A 15,603-nucleotide genomic window follows, 5' to 3' on the forward strand; every position below is an offset into this window, starting at 1 on the left:
AATAGTCTTGTCACGGATCTGTGGCCTCCTGGTTCACCCTTGACTCCTCAGCGCCCAGCAGGGCAGGTCCAGAGACTCATTATTTCACTCAAGTAGGAAAGGAAGATGGAGGAAGGGCAGGAGAGAGGAAAGAAGGGCTGCAGGAAGGATGAGAAGGGAGACAGCACCGGGGAAAATAGGGGGGAGTAGTGCAGGACCACTGGCTAGAACTTTGCAGAGCAGCTGACATTTAATCTGGGACTTGAGTTTGCTCAGCAGAAAGAAGGTGAGCAGGGGAGGGGCCTTCTGGACTGAGCTAAAATTGTGAGCCATGGCCTAGAAGCCTGAAAGAGGCTGTGATGTTGGGGAGCAGGGGGGCAGGGGGGCGTTTGGTGTGGCTGGAAGGGAGGGTGTGTGTGGGGGGATGTGCTGCCCAGTGGCATGGACCTGGAGACTGCTCTATGGTAAAGGGCTGGGGGGGACATTCTCATGACTTTAAATGCTACCCTGTAGGTGGAGGGGCACCCTAGGAGATTCTAAAGCATGCTTTAGGTGTCATCATTATCAGGGGTAGAGACTGAAGCAGGGAGAGACTCGTGAAAAAGGGGGAGGTCCAGAGGGCCTCCTAGATAAAAAGGGAAATTTCCAATCACAGAACTGCCTCCACTTTCTGACAGCCCCCAGGCCAGAATAAAACCATGTTGCCTTGAAACTTACCTAAAATACTTGACACAAGCTTCCAAAACAAGCCCCTGGTAGCATCTTCTTCCTGAGGTGTGCACGGCAGCAAATACCAAGAAACCCCTTCTGTGTGACTTTAGGGACATTCGCTCATAGGCTGGCTCTCATAGGCTAGCATAGCTAAGTGTCTTTTAATTCCTAGTTTGCTGTTAATAATGAATGAGTGTTTAATTTTATCAAATGCTTTTACTGACAGAAAAGATAAGATGTAACGTGTTTTTCTTTTATCTGTTAATGTAACGCATTATACTGAATAGTGATAGAATTGATTGCTATTAAACCATCCTCATATCCTTGCTAAACCCAACTAGATTATGATAAGAGCATGTAGCCGTGTGTGCCTGTTTTAAAATACACTGCCGTTTTTGTTTAATTGGCATCTACTGCCAATTAAAAATTGTCACTCGTGTGCCCGTGTGTCTTAAAATACACCGCAGTTTTTGTTTAATTGGCATCTACTGCCGGTTAGAAATTGTCGCTCGCCATCTGGTCCTGCACGACTGAAGTCGCTAGCCCCTGCCGTCACTGACCCTCAATACACCCTGAAAGGGGTTCGGGCTGGAGATCAGGAATGAGGTCCTCTGTGCTCTGAGAAAAGCTGGCAGAACAGGCCTTCAGATACTTAGATATTTTCAGGAGATTTTATGAGCTCAATTTCTTGCATCTTCTCATATCTAGAAAAGGACTAAAATTGTTAACAAAGGCATCTGCTCCTCGTGACTAGCAGCGACCTTCGGCTGAAATGTGTGCTTGGCTGCACACACCCCCTTCACTAAAATCATATATATACTGACGCTCTCCCCCTCCTCTTCAGAGCAGTTCGTCAGGGCTATCTGAGAGGCTGTCTCCCGGGCTGTAGTCCTTATCTGGCACCAAATAAAACTTAACTCACAACTCTCATGTGTTGTGCTTTTTTTTTTTTTTTTTTTTTTCAGTTGACATATATTCGTAAGTGAAAACGGTCTGAAAATTTCTTTTCTTGTCCTTGTTTGCTACCAGAGCTGTACTAAAGCCATGGAACAATATTTTATTGACTTCCCTCTTTTGAATTTTCTGAAACTGTAGACTACAGAGTTTATTGGCTCTTAACAGTTGGATAAAACTGACCTATAAAACCATATGTGCAATTTCCTGAATGATTATTGATTTAATTTGATTTTCCATTTCATTGAGATAATTTTGGTGATTTTTTTCTATAAAGTTATCTACTTAAATATATGTTTTCCAAATTTGTTGGCATTTAGTGTTCTAATTTTAAAAAATTTTACTGTCATCATGTACCCTTTATTTATTTTTCTGTTTATTAAATTACTACAAGCATATTGTTTAAAACACAAAGAAGACAAGTAATAATGGGAAAAGCCATCTGCCTTGCCTCCCCCTCCCCACACCCACTTCTGCTCCCCAGAGGCTCGGTATATAACCATTCCTGCTTTTGTACTCCTGGTGTTTACACCTCTCCCTCTCTCCCACCCCTCTAAATAGATCACTCATACTGACATTTTTTACTTACCTACTTTATTTTTATTTTTTTGAATTTTATTTATTTTTTTATACAGCAGGTTCTTATTACTTATCCATTTTATACATATTAGTGTATACATGTCAATCCCAATCTCCCAGTTCATCAAACCATCACCGCCCCCCCCCCACCCCACCACTTTCCCCCACTTGGTGTCCATACGTTTGTTCTCTACATCTGTGTCTCTATTTCTGCCCTGCAAACCGGTTCATCTGTACCATTTTTCTAGGTTCCACATATATGCGTTAATATAAGATATTTGTTTTTCTCTTTCTGACTTACTTCACTCTGTATGACAGTCTCTAGATCCATCCACGTCTCTACAAATGACTCAATTTCATTCCTTTTCATGGCTGAGTAATATTCCATTCTATATATGTGTACCACATCTTCTTTATCCATTCGTCTGTCGATGGGCATTTAGGTTGCTTCCATGACGTGGCTATTGTAAACAGTGCTGCAATGAGCATTGGGGTGCATGTGTCTTTCTGAATTATGCTTTTCTCAGGGTATATGCCCACTAATGGGATTGCTGGGTCATATGGTAATTCTATTTTTAGTTTTTTAAGGAATCTCCATACTGTTCCCCATAGTGGCTGTATCAATTTACATTCCCACCAACAGTGCAAGAGGGTTCCCTTTTCTCCACACCCTCTCCAGCATTTGTTGTTGGTAGATTTTCTGATGATGCCCATTCTCACTGGTGTGAGGTGATACCTCATTGTAGTTTTTTTTTTTTTTTTTTTTTCTTCTTTCCTTGCGGTATGCGGGCCTCTCACTATTGTGGCCTTTCCCGTTTCGGAGCACAGGCTCCGGACACACAGGCTCAGCCACCATGGCTCACGGGCCCAGCCGCTCCACGGCATGTGGGATCCTCCCAGATGGGGGCACGAACCCGCGTCCCCTGCATCGGCAGGCGGACTCTCAACCACTGCGCCACCAGGGAAGCCCCCTCATTGTAGTTTTGATTTGCATTTCTCTAATAATTAGTGATGTTGAGCAGCTTATCATGTGCTTCTTAGCCATCTGTATGTCTTCTTTGGAGAGATATCTGTTTAGGTCTTCTACCCATTTTTGGATTGGGTTGTTTGTTTTTTTAATATTGAGCTGCATGAGCTGTTTATATATTTTGGAGATTAATCCTTTGTCCATTGATTCATTTGCAAATATTTCCTCCCATTCTGAGGGTTGTCTTTTTGTCTTGTTTGTAGTTTCCTTTGCTGTGCAAAAACTTTTAAGTTTCATTAGGTCCCATTTGTTTATTTTTGGTTTTCTTACCATTACTCTAGGAGGTGGATCAAAAACGATCTTGCTGTGATTTATGTCAAAGACTGTTCTTCCTATGTTTTCCTCTAAAAGTTTTATAGTGTCTGGTCTTACATTTAGGTCTCTAATCCATTTTGAGTTTATTTTTGTGTATGGTGTTAGGGAGTGTTCTCATTTCATTCTTTTACATGTAGCTGTCCAGTTTTCCCAGCACCACTTATTGAAGAGAGTGTCTTTTCTCCATTGTATATCCTTGCCTCCTTTGTCATATATTAGCTGACCATAGGTGTGTGGGTTTACCTCTGGGCTTTCTATCCTGTTCCATTGATCTATATTTCTGTTTTTGTGCCAGTACCATATTGTCTTGATTACTGTAGCTTTGTAGTGTAGTCTCAAGTCAGGGAGTCTGATTCCTCCAGCTCCAGTTTTTTCCCTCAAGACCACTTTTGCTATCCGGGGTCTTTTGTGTCTCCATGCAAATTTTAGGATTTTTTGTTCTAGTTCCATAAAAAATGCCATTGGTAATTTGCTAGGGATTGCATTGAATCTGTAGATTGCTTTGGGTAGTATAGTCATTTTCACAATATTGATTCTTCCAATCCAGGAACATTGTATATCTCTCCATCTGTTGATATCGTCTTTAATTTCTTTCATCAGTGTCTTATAGTTTTCTGCATACAGGTCTTTTGTCTCCCTAGGTAGGTTTATTCCTAGGTATTTTATTCTTTTTGTTGCAATGGTAAATGGGAGTGTTTCCTTAGTTTCTCTTTCAGGTTTTTCTTCATTAGTGTATAGGAATGCAAGAGATTTCTGTGCATTAATTTTGTATCCTGCAACTTTACCAAATTCATTGATTAGCTATAGTAGTTTTCTGGTGGCATCTTTAGGATTCTCTATGTATAGTATCATGTCATCTGCAAACAGTGACAGTTTTACTTCTTCTTTTCCAATTTGTATTTCTTTTATTTCTTTTTCTTCTCTGATTGCCATGGCTAGGACTTCCAAAACCATGTTGAATAATAGTGGTGAGGGTGGACATCCTTGTCTTGTTCCTGATATTAGAGGAAATGCTTTCAGTTTTTCACCATTGAGAATGATGTTTGCTGTGGGTTTGTTGTATATGGCCTTTATTATGTTGAGGTAGGTTCCCTCTATGCCCACTTTCTGGAGAGTTTTTATCATAAATGGGTGTTGAAATTTGTCAAAAGCTTTTTCTGCATCTATTGAGATGATCATATGGTTTTTCTTCTTCAATTTGTTAATATGGTGTATCACATTGATTGATTGGCATATATTGAAGAATCCTTGCATCCCCGGGATAAATCTCACTTGATCATGGTGTATGATCCTTTTAATGTGTTGTTGGATTCTGTTTGCTAGTATTTTGTTGAGGATTTTTGCATCTATATTCATGAGTGATATTGGTCTGTAATTTTCTTCTTTTGTAGTATCTTTGTCTGGTTTTGGTATCAGGGTGATGGTGGCCTCCGAGAATGAGTTTGGGAGTGTTCTTTCCCCTGCAGTGTTTGGAACAGTTTGAGAAGGATGGGTGTTAGCTCTTCTCTAAATGTTTGATAGAATTCACCTGTGAAGCCGTCGGGTCCTGGGCTTTTGTTTGCTGGAAGAATTTTAATCACAGTTTCTATTTCATTACTTGTGATTCGTCTGTTCATATTTTCTATTTCTTCCTGGTTCAGTCGTGGAAGTTTATACCTTTCTAAGAATTTGTCCATTTCTTCCAGGTTGTCCGTTTTATTGGCATAGAGTTGCTTGTAGTAGTCTCTTAGGATGCTTTGTATTTCTGCGGAGTCTGTTGTAACTTCTCCTTTTTCATTTCTAATTTTGATTTGAGTCCTCTCCCTCTTTTTCTTGATGAGTCTGGTTAAAGTTTTGTTAATTTTGTTTATCTTCTCAAAGAACCAGCTTTTAGTTTTATTGATCTTTGCTATTGTTTTCTTTGTTTCTATTTCATTTATTTGTGCTCTGATATTTATGATTTCTTTCCTTCTGTTAACTTTGTGTTTTGTTTGTTCTTCTCTCTCTAGTTCCTTTAGGTGTAATAAGGTTAGATTGTTTATTTGAGATGTTTGTTGTTTCTTGAGGTAGGATTGTATTGCTATAAACTTCCCTCTTAGAACTGCTTTTGCTGCATCCCATAGGTTTTGGATCGTTGTGTTTTCATTGTCATTTGTCTTTAAGTATTTTTTGATTTCTTCAGTGATCTCTTGGTTATTTAGTAACGTATTGTTTAGCCTCCATGTGTTTGTGTTTTTTACGTTTTTTTCCCTGTAATTGATTTCTAATCTCATAGCATTGTGGTCAGAAAAGATGCTTGATATGATTTCAGTTTTCTTAAATTTACTGAGGCTTCATTTGTTACCCAAGATGTGATCTATCCTGGAGAGTGTTCCATGAGCACTTGAGGAGAAATTGCAATCTGCTGTCTTTGGATGGAATGTCCTATAAATATCTATTAAATCTATCTGTTCTATTGTGTCATTTAAAGCTTGTGTTTCCTTATTAATTTTCTGTTTGGATGATCTGTCCATTGCTGTAAGTGAGATGTTAAAATCCCCCACTATTATTATGTTACTGTCGATTTCCTCTTTTATAGCTGTCAGCAGTTGCCTTATGTATTGAGGTGCTCCTATGTTGGGTACATATATATTTATAATTGTTATATCTTCTTCTTGGATTGATCCCTTGATCATTATGTAGTGTCCTTCCTTGTCTCTTGTAACATTCTTTATTTTAAAGTCTATTTTATTTGATATGAGTATTGCTACTCCAGCTTTCTTTTGATTTCCATTTAGCATGGAATATCTTTTTCCATCTTCTCACTTTTAGTCTGTATGTGTCCCTAGGTCTGAAGTGGGTCTCTTGTAGACAGCATATATATGGGTCTTGGTTGTGTATCCATTCAGTGAGCCTGAGTCTTTTGCTTGGAGCATTTAATCCATTCACGTTTAAGGTAACTTGTCGATTTGTATGTTCCTATTACCATTTTCTTAATTGTTTTGGGTTTGTTTTTGTAGGTCCTTTTCTTCTCTTGTGTTTCCCACTTTGGGAAGTTCCTTTAACATTTGTTGTAGAGCTGGTTTGGTGGTGCTGAATTCTTTTAGCTTTTGCTTGTCTGTATAGCTTTTGATTTCTCCATCGAATCTAAATGAGATCCTTGCCAGGTAGAGTAATCTTGGTTGTAGGTGCTTCCCTTTCATCACTTTAAATATGTCATGCCACTCCCTTCTGGCTTGTGGAGTTTCTGCTGAGAAATCGACTGTTTACCTTATGGGAGTTCCCTTGTATGTTATTTGTCGTTTTTCCTTTGCTCCTTTCAATAATTTTTCTTTTCCTTTAATTTTTGCCAATTTGATTACTGTGTGTCTCGACGTGTTTCTCCTTGGGTTTATCCTGTATGGGACTCTCTGTGCTTTTTACCTTTTAAAAAATGTGGCCACTGGAAAATTTTAAATAATATGTGTGGTTTGCTTTTGTGGCTTTCATTATATTTCTATTGAACAGTGTTGGTTTAGATAATCATTGTCATACTGGAGGCAAAAAAGAAGAGAAAAGAAGAGAGGAAGGGAAGGGGAAAGGGAGGAGGGGGTGGGGGAGAGGGAGAGGGAGAAAGGAAGAGAGAAGGAGGGGGAGGGGAGAAGGATTATCAGAAACCTCCTAGGTCTGTAAAAGTCTGTAGGCTCCTCCCAAGACCGTGGTAGGGTGGTGAGGTTCCAGAAAATGTACTACAGCCTGTTAATGTCTACCAGAAGATTGCTCAAGTGTTTTATCAAGAATGCAAAATTCTTCTGAGAAAGAATAGCTATTTATACCAGACCAGAGAGTTCCATTCCTGCTTAGATTTGGGACAGTTTCTTCCTCAACCCCCAGAGAATATGATTCCATGGGTCTAAGGAGGACCCAGAAATTGCATTGTTAAGCAGACCCACCAATGGGGTGATTGGTGTTTCTCTGAGTTTGAGAGTTGTTGACTTAGAAGGTGGTTGTATAGACTTGGTGACCCCACTGGAAGGGCTAAAGGTGCCACGAGAGGGCCCTGAAATGGGCCTTTGAGAAAAGCCCTGGGCTTCGTAGAGTGTCACCTGAAGGGAAGTGGGAGAGAGGCTTCAGGGTGAGGCCAGGTCTCAGTCTCTCTGGGGGTGGGGTAACTCCCAACACTCACCCTTTTAAATCTAGCCCCCTGTGCTCATGGGTTGAGTTCGGTGGCTCAGGCCCGTGCTCTTCCGATCTTACTGTTCATCTAGGCTTTAAACAAACTTTGGAAAGCTATGTACTTTTCCCCACATTTTTTTTTTCTTTTTTTGCGGTACGCGGGCCTCTCACTGCTGTGGCCTCTCCCGTTGCGGAGCACAGGTTCCGGACGCGCAGGCTCAGCGGCCATGGCTCACGGGCCCAGCCGCTCCGCGGCATGTGGGACCTTCCCGGACCGGGGCACGAACCCGTGTCCCCTGCATCGGCAGGCGGACTCTCAACCACTGCGCCACCAGGGAAGCCCTTCCCCACATTTTTAAGTAGACATCTAAAATCTTTCATCATCTAGTTGAATAGTTGCAAAGGATGTAATTTCAGGTGTAATTTCAGTATTGACATTTCACAAAGAAACCATTAGATCACTTTTTAATAAATCCATTGGGAGCTGCATATCATTGCAATTTGATACTCATCATGGTCCATTTTAATACAAAGGAACCAGCTCTTCTAATGAGACAAAAATTTATATCATTCCTTCTCTTCTTGAGCTCACTTCCATTCCACTGCCCCCATAGAATTTTACCCCAATGTAATGTGTTTTTATATCTGAAAGTATTTTTAAGCAGCGCTTCATATTTCTATGCATCAAAATTGAGTGTATAAATAGAAATTTTTAAAAATTTAATTACCTGTGATCAAAACAACATAAAATATTACAAACACATTACAAGTTTTGATAGTTATTCCATTTCAAAAGTAATTTTACTGGAAATACATCTCTTAATGGGGTGGATAGGGCTATTTTTTCCATATAACCTTGGATGAATAATATTAATTGCAAGAAAGAGACATCTATACATTTAAGTGCTGAAGAACATTCTCTATACAGACAAGTCGATGGGAATGGGTGGAGTTTTGTTGCCGTAATCCCACTCAGTTTGTGAAATTCCGAGTCATACATAAAAAACCTTTTTATGAATGATCAAAAATGATGCTTAATGAGGTGTTAGCTGGCAACCTGGTTATGTCCCCCTCCAATTATTCTGAAAGCAAAGGATTGGAAACCATTTGACTCACGAGGGATTTGTAATCCTGTTATTAGACACATCGTTTTTTCGATACCTACCCAATAGTATTTCTAATGATCCCTTCGTTTGATGCCTCGGAGGTGCTCCTCTCTCACTGGACAAAAGAAAGTTAACCTCCCACTCATCCGGAATCTTTGTCTAGTGGGAAAGGGGCTAGTGGAAAGGAGATGCCTGAAACAACGGGAACGTTCACAATCAGATCAACTTGGGAAAGAGTTCACATCAAATTGGAGGATTGTCACAGACTTTATGTTTGTGTCCCCCAAAGTTCATATGTTGCGATCCTAACCCTCAAAGAGGTAGTATTTGGAGGTGGGGCTTTGGGGAGATAATTAGGTAACGGGATCAGTGACATTGTAAAGGAGACCCCAGTGAGCTTCCTCATGCCTTCATCCACGTGAAGACACAGTGGGAAGACGGCCGTCTACGAACCAGGATGTGGGCCCCCATCAGACACCTAATCTGCTGGCACCTTGATCTTGGACTTCCCAGCCTCCAGAACTGTGAAAAATAAATATTTGTTGTTTACAAGCCACTCAGACTATAGTACTCTGTTATAGCAGCCCACACTATGACAAGGACCTTGAATGGCAGGTGGACCTCTTAAAATGGAATTTAGTGCCCAGATATCCCTTGGGAAGTCTCGGTGTGTCCCCCAGGGGTTCACATAGCCCAGGCATTAGGTGCCATAGCTGCTGCAGCTGAGAACTCAACGTAAACATAACCTTGACCCACCGGCAAGGAGGTGACAGCTGCTCCCTGGTATGTTTTGTGGCCCATCACACCCAGAGCTGCCTTTCAGTTCAGCTGGTTTCCCCTCCATGGGAAAATGGCTTCTTAGCCTCATCCTCTCCTTTATGTGTCATATTCCTTCCTTAAACTTCTCTGGGTAAGTCCTTAAATTTTTCTTCAGCACATATCCAATATTTATTGCTTTGTCATGGTAGTAAAAGTTTGAGACCTCTGAGATAAACAGCTTGAGTTAAAATATTTACTTGTTGGGCTTCCCTGGTGGCGCAGTGGTTGAGAGTCCACCTGCCGATGAAGGGGACACGGGTTCGTGCCCCGATCCGGGAAGATCCCACATGCCGCGGAGCGGCTGGGCCCGTGAGCCATGGCCGCTGAGCCTGCGCGTCCGGAGCCTGTGCTCCGCAACGGGAGAGGCCACAACAGTGAGAGGCCCGCGTACTGCAAAAAATAAATAAATAAATAAATAAATTTACTTGTTGTGCAACCTTTGGAAGTTACTTTCAATAAGCCTCGTTCTTCTCTTACGAAAGCTTGTTTTGTTTTGAGGTTTAAGTGATTTAACGTACACGAGGTTCTGAGCACAAAATGCTTTGAGACTCGGAAGAGAAACCACTGAGCAGATCTCAGGCTCTGTTGTTCCATCCCGTTAACTCTGCTCCTCCCTGGCCCTGTTTTCCTGGGGAAGGTTGGGTCAGAGAGGCAGAGAGGTAGTGTGTTGAGTTATTCCTCTGGGAAGTCAGTGTCGGAGCCTCAGAAAGGAAGGGGGCGTCCACAGTGTCTGAGACCCTCAGCCTGAACTCAGTTTCACCTCCATCCTCTGCTTGCAGAGGTACATCGCTGCACTCTATCCACCCTCTAATCCATGATGAAGGTGACCTTGGCCGTAGAAAGAGTTTAGACCGACTTGGGTTTGAATCCCCGGCTGTCACTAATAGTTATTGAACTTGGGAAATAGACCTCTTGGGACATAGCTCCTCTCCCATAAAACAGGCTCAGCAATACGCATCTTAGGGTTAACGTGAAAGTCAAAGGAGATAAGTCAATGAAAACCCCGGCACAGTGCTGGGCACAAAGTAGGCCCCCAATTATTCCTGAATGCAACCAGGCACAGTAGGTAATTATTACGGTATCTTCCTAGTTAGACATAGTGAGGAAAACAGGCATGACTCAGGCAGACAAGGTGGTTTCACACACCCTCACCCGAGCAGAGCCTGGTGCAGGAAGACAGATAAGCCACTTTGGCTTGCTCTGGTGGAAGGGTGGTGGGTGGTGGTGAGTTAGATCCAGGGCACACTGGGCCAGTTTGAAGTTGAGCTGCTTGTTTGTTCAGCATTGGAGGTGTCAGCCTGGTTTACAGCACCCCTCTTAAACTTCATCCTCATTTATGATGTGGGCTCTCTGATGGCCATGCTTGTACCATGGGACATCATTTCCTCTGATTGGACCGGGATACACATGTCGCCCAAACTGGGCTAATCAGATTTTCCTCTCCAGGGAACTTGGAATTGGGACAAAGAGCTTCCACTCTCATGCTGGGATCTGCTCGTGGATGGAGGAAATATAAAACCGGGTGATATGATGTGGCCATCTTCTGCCATATGCATTGAGAGATAGGGAAAGCCAGGCTGCAGGGAGAGAGGAACTGAAGTAAAAACAAAAACAGAAAACAGACAGGAGAAAAGGGACTATATTCCTGAGTTCTTGACAGTTCCCACTTCCTGTTTCCAGACTACTTCTCTGACCTGGGCACATTCTTGCCCTCGGATTTCATGAGATACTTTCTGAATCCTCAGTGATGAACCTATCTTTTGCTGCTTGCACTGGATAATGTTGCATGTTAAGCTATTTCATGCTCAAGTTACAGAAGTCAACTTGAGCTAGCTGAAACAAAAAGAGGAAATTAGCGCAAGGTGCTGGGACATCTCATGAAATTCAGGAGGTTTAAATCAGTTTCAGAAGGTGCCAGCATCAGGGCAGCTCTGGGTATGTCAGCCACAGACTGGGAAGCCGACTTCTTTCCGGCACGCTGCCATTAAGATGCCTCAGTGTGGGGTGTTTCAGCTCAAAACTCCAAATTCCAGGGGTGGAGAGAACCTCATTGATCTGTGATGTGCATGTTAGTGATGCCTGTGGAGTAGCTCCAGGCAGCAGCAATATAACTGCTGAGAGAATTTACTGTGAGGACAGGACGTGCTGCTCCCCAAGAACAAGGAGTGGGCACTGACCAGCCAGTGCAAGTGACATCCTGTGAAAGCTGGTTCCTACAATTTACGGCTCATGGGGAATCGTTCTTCTCACTGAGTGGGCTGCGAAGGTTTATAAAACAGTGCCTCTGACATCAAAGAATTTATAATCTGCCCACAAATAATAATACTCCAAGGCAGCCTGTGATAGCTGCTAGAGGAGATGTACAAAGATGAAGTGCCACAGGAGTTTCGAGACAGGCGAGATACCTTTGAGCTGTGGGGACTACAGCCCAGACTCCAGGCCATGTCAAGGTTGGCAAATGACTTACTGAATGAAACACTAAAAATACACTTAATGTGCCTTATGGTAACAGCCAGGAACATGTATTTACAAATAAATGTTAAATGCAATAAAACAAGAATGTGTTTTTGATGGCAGAGTATGTGAGCCAGGTTGACATATGCAAATGTATAAGGTGAAAAGTAGACACACACCAGCTGGGCCAGGGTCTTGTCTGAATTTGAAGGCAAATTAGTCCTATTCCTATACTTTTGGCCCCAGCCCAGATTGTAAGTTTCTAGTCCGTTAGCCTCCCCAAACCCTCGTCCCCATAGTGTTCATGCTTGGGATCTTATAGACTGATGGCCTTTTCTCCAGTGGCCACTGGAAAGCTCCTTCCAAGACATACACATTCTTAATCTGCTCACGAAATACTCCCTCCATGTCTTTGCCTCAACAAAAACCTGAGTGTTTTTTTAAATTTTCCTAATCATATATATGGGGATTCCTTTCAACTTGATCTTAGAAACTGCTCTGACCCATATCTGTCTCCCATGCTTCAGACCTATGGGTCCTGCTGCCTGATGGAATCTCCTCCCTGGACGTTGCAACTCAACTAACGTGAGTGAGCGCACGGGCATTACCCCTTCTTCCTGTATCTTCTACAGCACCTACTCTACAGCCTGGAAGTGAAATTTGATTCTTATCGCCCTTACTCTCCATGGCAAATCAATCACCAAGTTGTTATAATTTGCCTCCTCAATATCACTCCCATTTGTCCCCTTCCTTTACCAGTGCCCCATCAATCCCATGATTGACTTAATGCGCAACTCTTGGTTTTGCCTCACCATCTGTGTTATCTACTGCTATGTGACCAGCTACCCCAAAACTTAATAGTTTGAAACCACAAATATATATTATCTCCCATAGTTTCTGAGGATTAGGAATTTGGGAGAGGCTTAGCTGAGTGGTTCTGAGGGTCATTTCTGAGGCTGCAGTCAAGCTGTCAGCTAGGGCTGCAGTCATCTCAAGGCTCGTCAGGCTGGAGGAGCTGCTTCCAGGATCACTTACATGGCTATTGGCTGGGGGCTTCAGTCAGACTCTCCATAGGTTGCCTGAGGGTCACAATGTGGCAGCTGCCTTCCCCACAAGGGTCTGTGTGTGTGTGTGTGTGTGTGTGTGTGTGTGTGTGTGTGTGAGAGAGAGAGAGAGAGAGAGCGAGAGAGAGAGAGAGAGAGAGAGAGAGAGAGAGAGGGAGGGAGGGAGGAGTTCTAGATGGAAGCCATAGTCTTTTTAAAAACATAATTAAGTTTTCATTTCTTTTTTAATTGAAGTATAGTTGATTTACAATATTGTGTTAGTTTCAGGTATACAGCAAAGTGATTCAGTAATGTATATATATTTTTCAGATTATTTTCTGTTATGTATATGTTATTACAAGATATTGAATATTGTTCCCTGTGTTATACAGTAAATCCTTGTGGTGTTTTTAATTTCTAATTAATGATTTTTTTCTTTTTTTTTTTCCAGGTTTTTGAGGTATAGTTGACATATAGCACCCAATAAGTTTAAGGTGTGCAGCATAGTGATTTGACTTACATACATCATGAAATGATTATCATAGTAAGTTTAGTGAATATCCACCATCTCATGTAGATACAAAATTAAAGAAATCTATAAAAAGCCATAGTCTTTAGTTATTTATTTTAAAGCCATCATCTTTTAAAACTGAATTTCCAACATTTTCACTTCTGCTATATTCTATTTGTCACATACACCAAACCTGATACATGTGGGAGGCTATGTGTGGATACCAAGATGTGAGGATCCTTGGGGGTTATCTTGGGAGTTGGCTACCACAACATCCTTTTATCCTTTTTGTTGGGTAAAACAATCTCTTGCTTTTCCTTTGGGGAACCACCCCTCCCTCACTGGTAAGCTATAGTTTGAGTGGAGCTGCCCCACCACCATTTCTGGTGAGGGTCCCCATTTGCAGTATGGATCCTGCTTAGCTAAAGTCCATATCAGCATATTTTGCTATGGATTGAATGTTTGTATCCCTCTAAGATTCATATGTTGAAACCCTATCCTCCAATGTGATGGTATTTGGAGGTGAAGACTTGGAGTTGTAATTAGGGTTAGATTAGGTCATGAGGGTGGGGCCCTCATGATGGGATTAGTGCCCTAATAAAAACAAGAGGAGACACAGGGTCTCTCTTTCTCTGTGCTCACACCAAGGAAGGCCCTATGAGGACATAGCAGGAAGAGGGCTCTCACTGAGAACTTGACCATGCTGGCACCCTGTTCTTTGACTGCCAGCCTCCAGAACTGTGAGAAATGAATACTTGTTGTTTAAGCCACCCAATCTGTGGTCTTCTCTTATAGCAGCCTGAACAGACTGAGACCCAGTCACTCTGGCCTTAGTGATAGGGTCGGGGATGAGCAGATGACCCAACTGAAAGGCAGTGAGACATTAGGAAATGTTTGCTAGAGCTTCTGGGAGGATCTGAGTTGCTTCACTGGGAGATCCTGGAAGAGATGCTCTCTCTTCCTCTGACTTTGGAGGTGTGAGGTTGTGAGGCTAGGGCTGCTGGCATCTTGCTAACACAAAACGAACCTGCCTGGGAATGAAACTGATATTCAGAGGAAGTCGAGCAAAGAGATGGATGCCAGAGCTCTGCTTGAGCTCTGGATAAAACCAAGCCTACAGCTGGGCCTGTCTGTAAATTGCTCCGTTATACTCACCAATAAATAAACTCATTTTTTTAGATGGTTGTACCAGGGATTCCGTTCCTTGTCATATAAAAAGTCTTGATTTTGGCAACTGTCCCCCTCCCAGTCCTCCCCTTCTAAAACATAAATCTAATCATATTTTCTTCTTGCATAAAAACTTGCAACACCTACTCAGTGTCCTCTGGATAAAGTCCCAGCTCATTAACATGGTAGATGAGACCCACCACTATCCTCTCTGTCTCCACCTCCAGCCCCTTTCCTTGCTTCCATTTTATACAATACTCAACTATTTATACCATGTGCCCTGCTGTTCTGAACAGGGTCTGGGAGCACATGAGCCTTAATCAGGATTTAGGGTGGTGGAAACCATCAGAGAAGATCAGAGTCAGCCTCATCAAGATCACCTGGAAGCCCCAAACCTCAACCCAGAAGCTGCACTAGTTCGTATGTGCTAATGCTGGAGGTGCTGTGCCTTTCCTGGTCACTGGCTTTCCACCAGGATCCAAGTTTCTGCTGCTCTGGTTCCTAATAATATCTCACTGTGGATGCAACAAGATCTCCACAGGGATCAACAGGATGGACTAATTGCTTCACTAGCAGGATATCTGACCCCAATTCTCCTTAGGCCAAGGCCATTTGAATACTCAATATCCAAGCTCTTAAATCAGAAGACTGCTTATTTGAGATACAGTGATCACGAAGAAGCTTCCCATTCCCTTCCACAACCCTTTATTTGAGAGTAAGCCATTTCTTCTGGACTAAACTTGGCCCACTTCTGGGTACTCTGATTTATCAAACAGATAAATGTCAGGTATTCTTCACCAGATTGGTCCTGTGTGCCTTGACTCT

This window comes from Phocoena sinus, chromosome 2 (assembly GCF_008692025.1).
Source record: "Phocoena sinus isolate mPhoSin1 chromosome 2, mPhoSin1.pri, whole genome shotgun sequence".
Lineage (NCBI taxonomy): Eukaryota > Metazoa > Chordata > Mammalia > Artiodactyla > Phocoenidae > Phocoena > Phocoena sinus.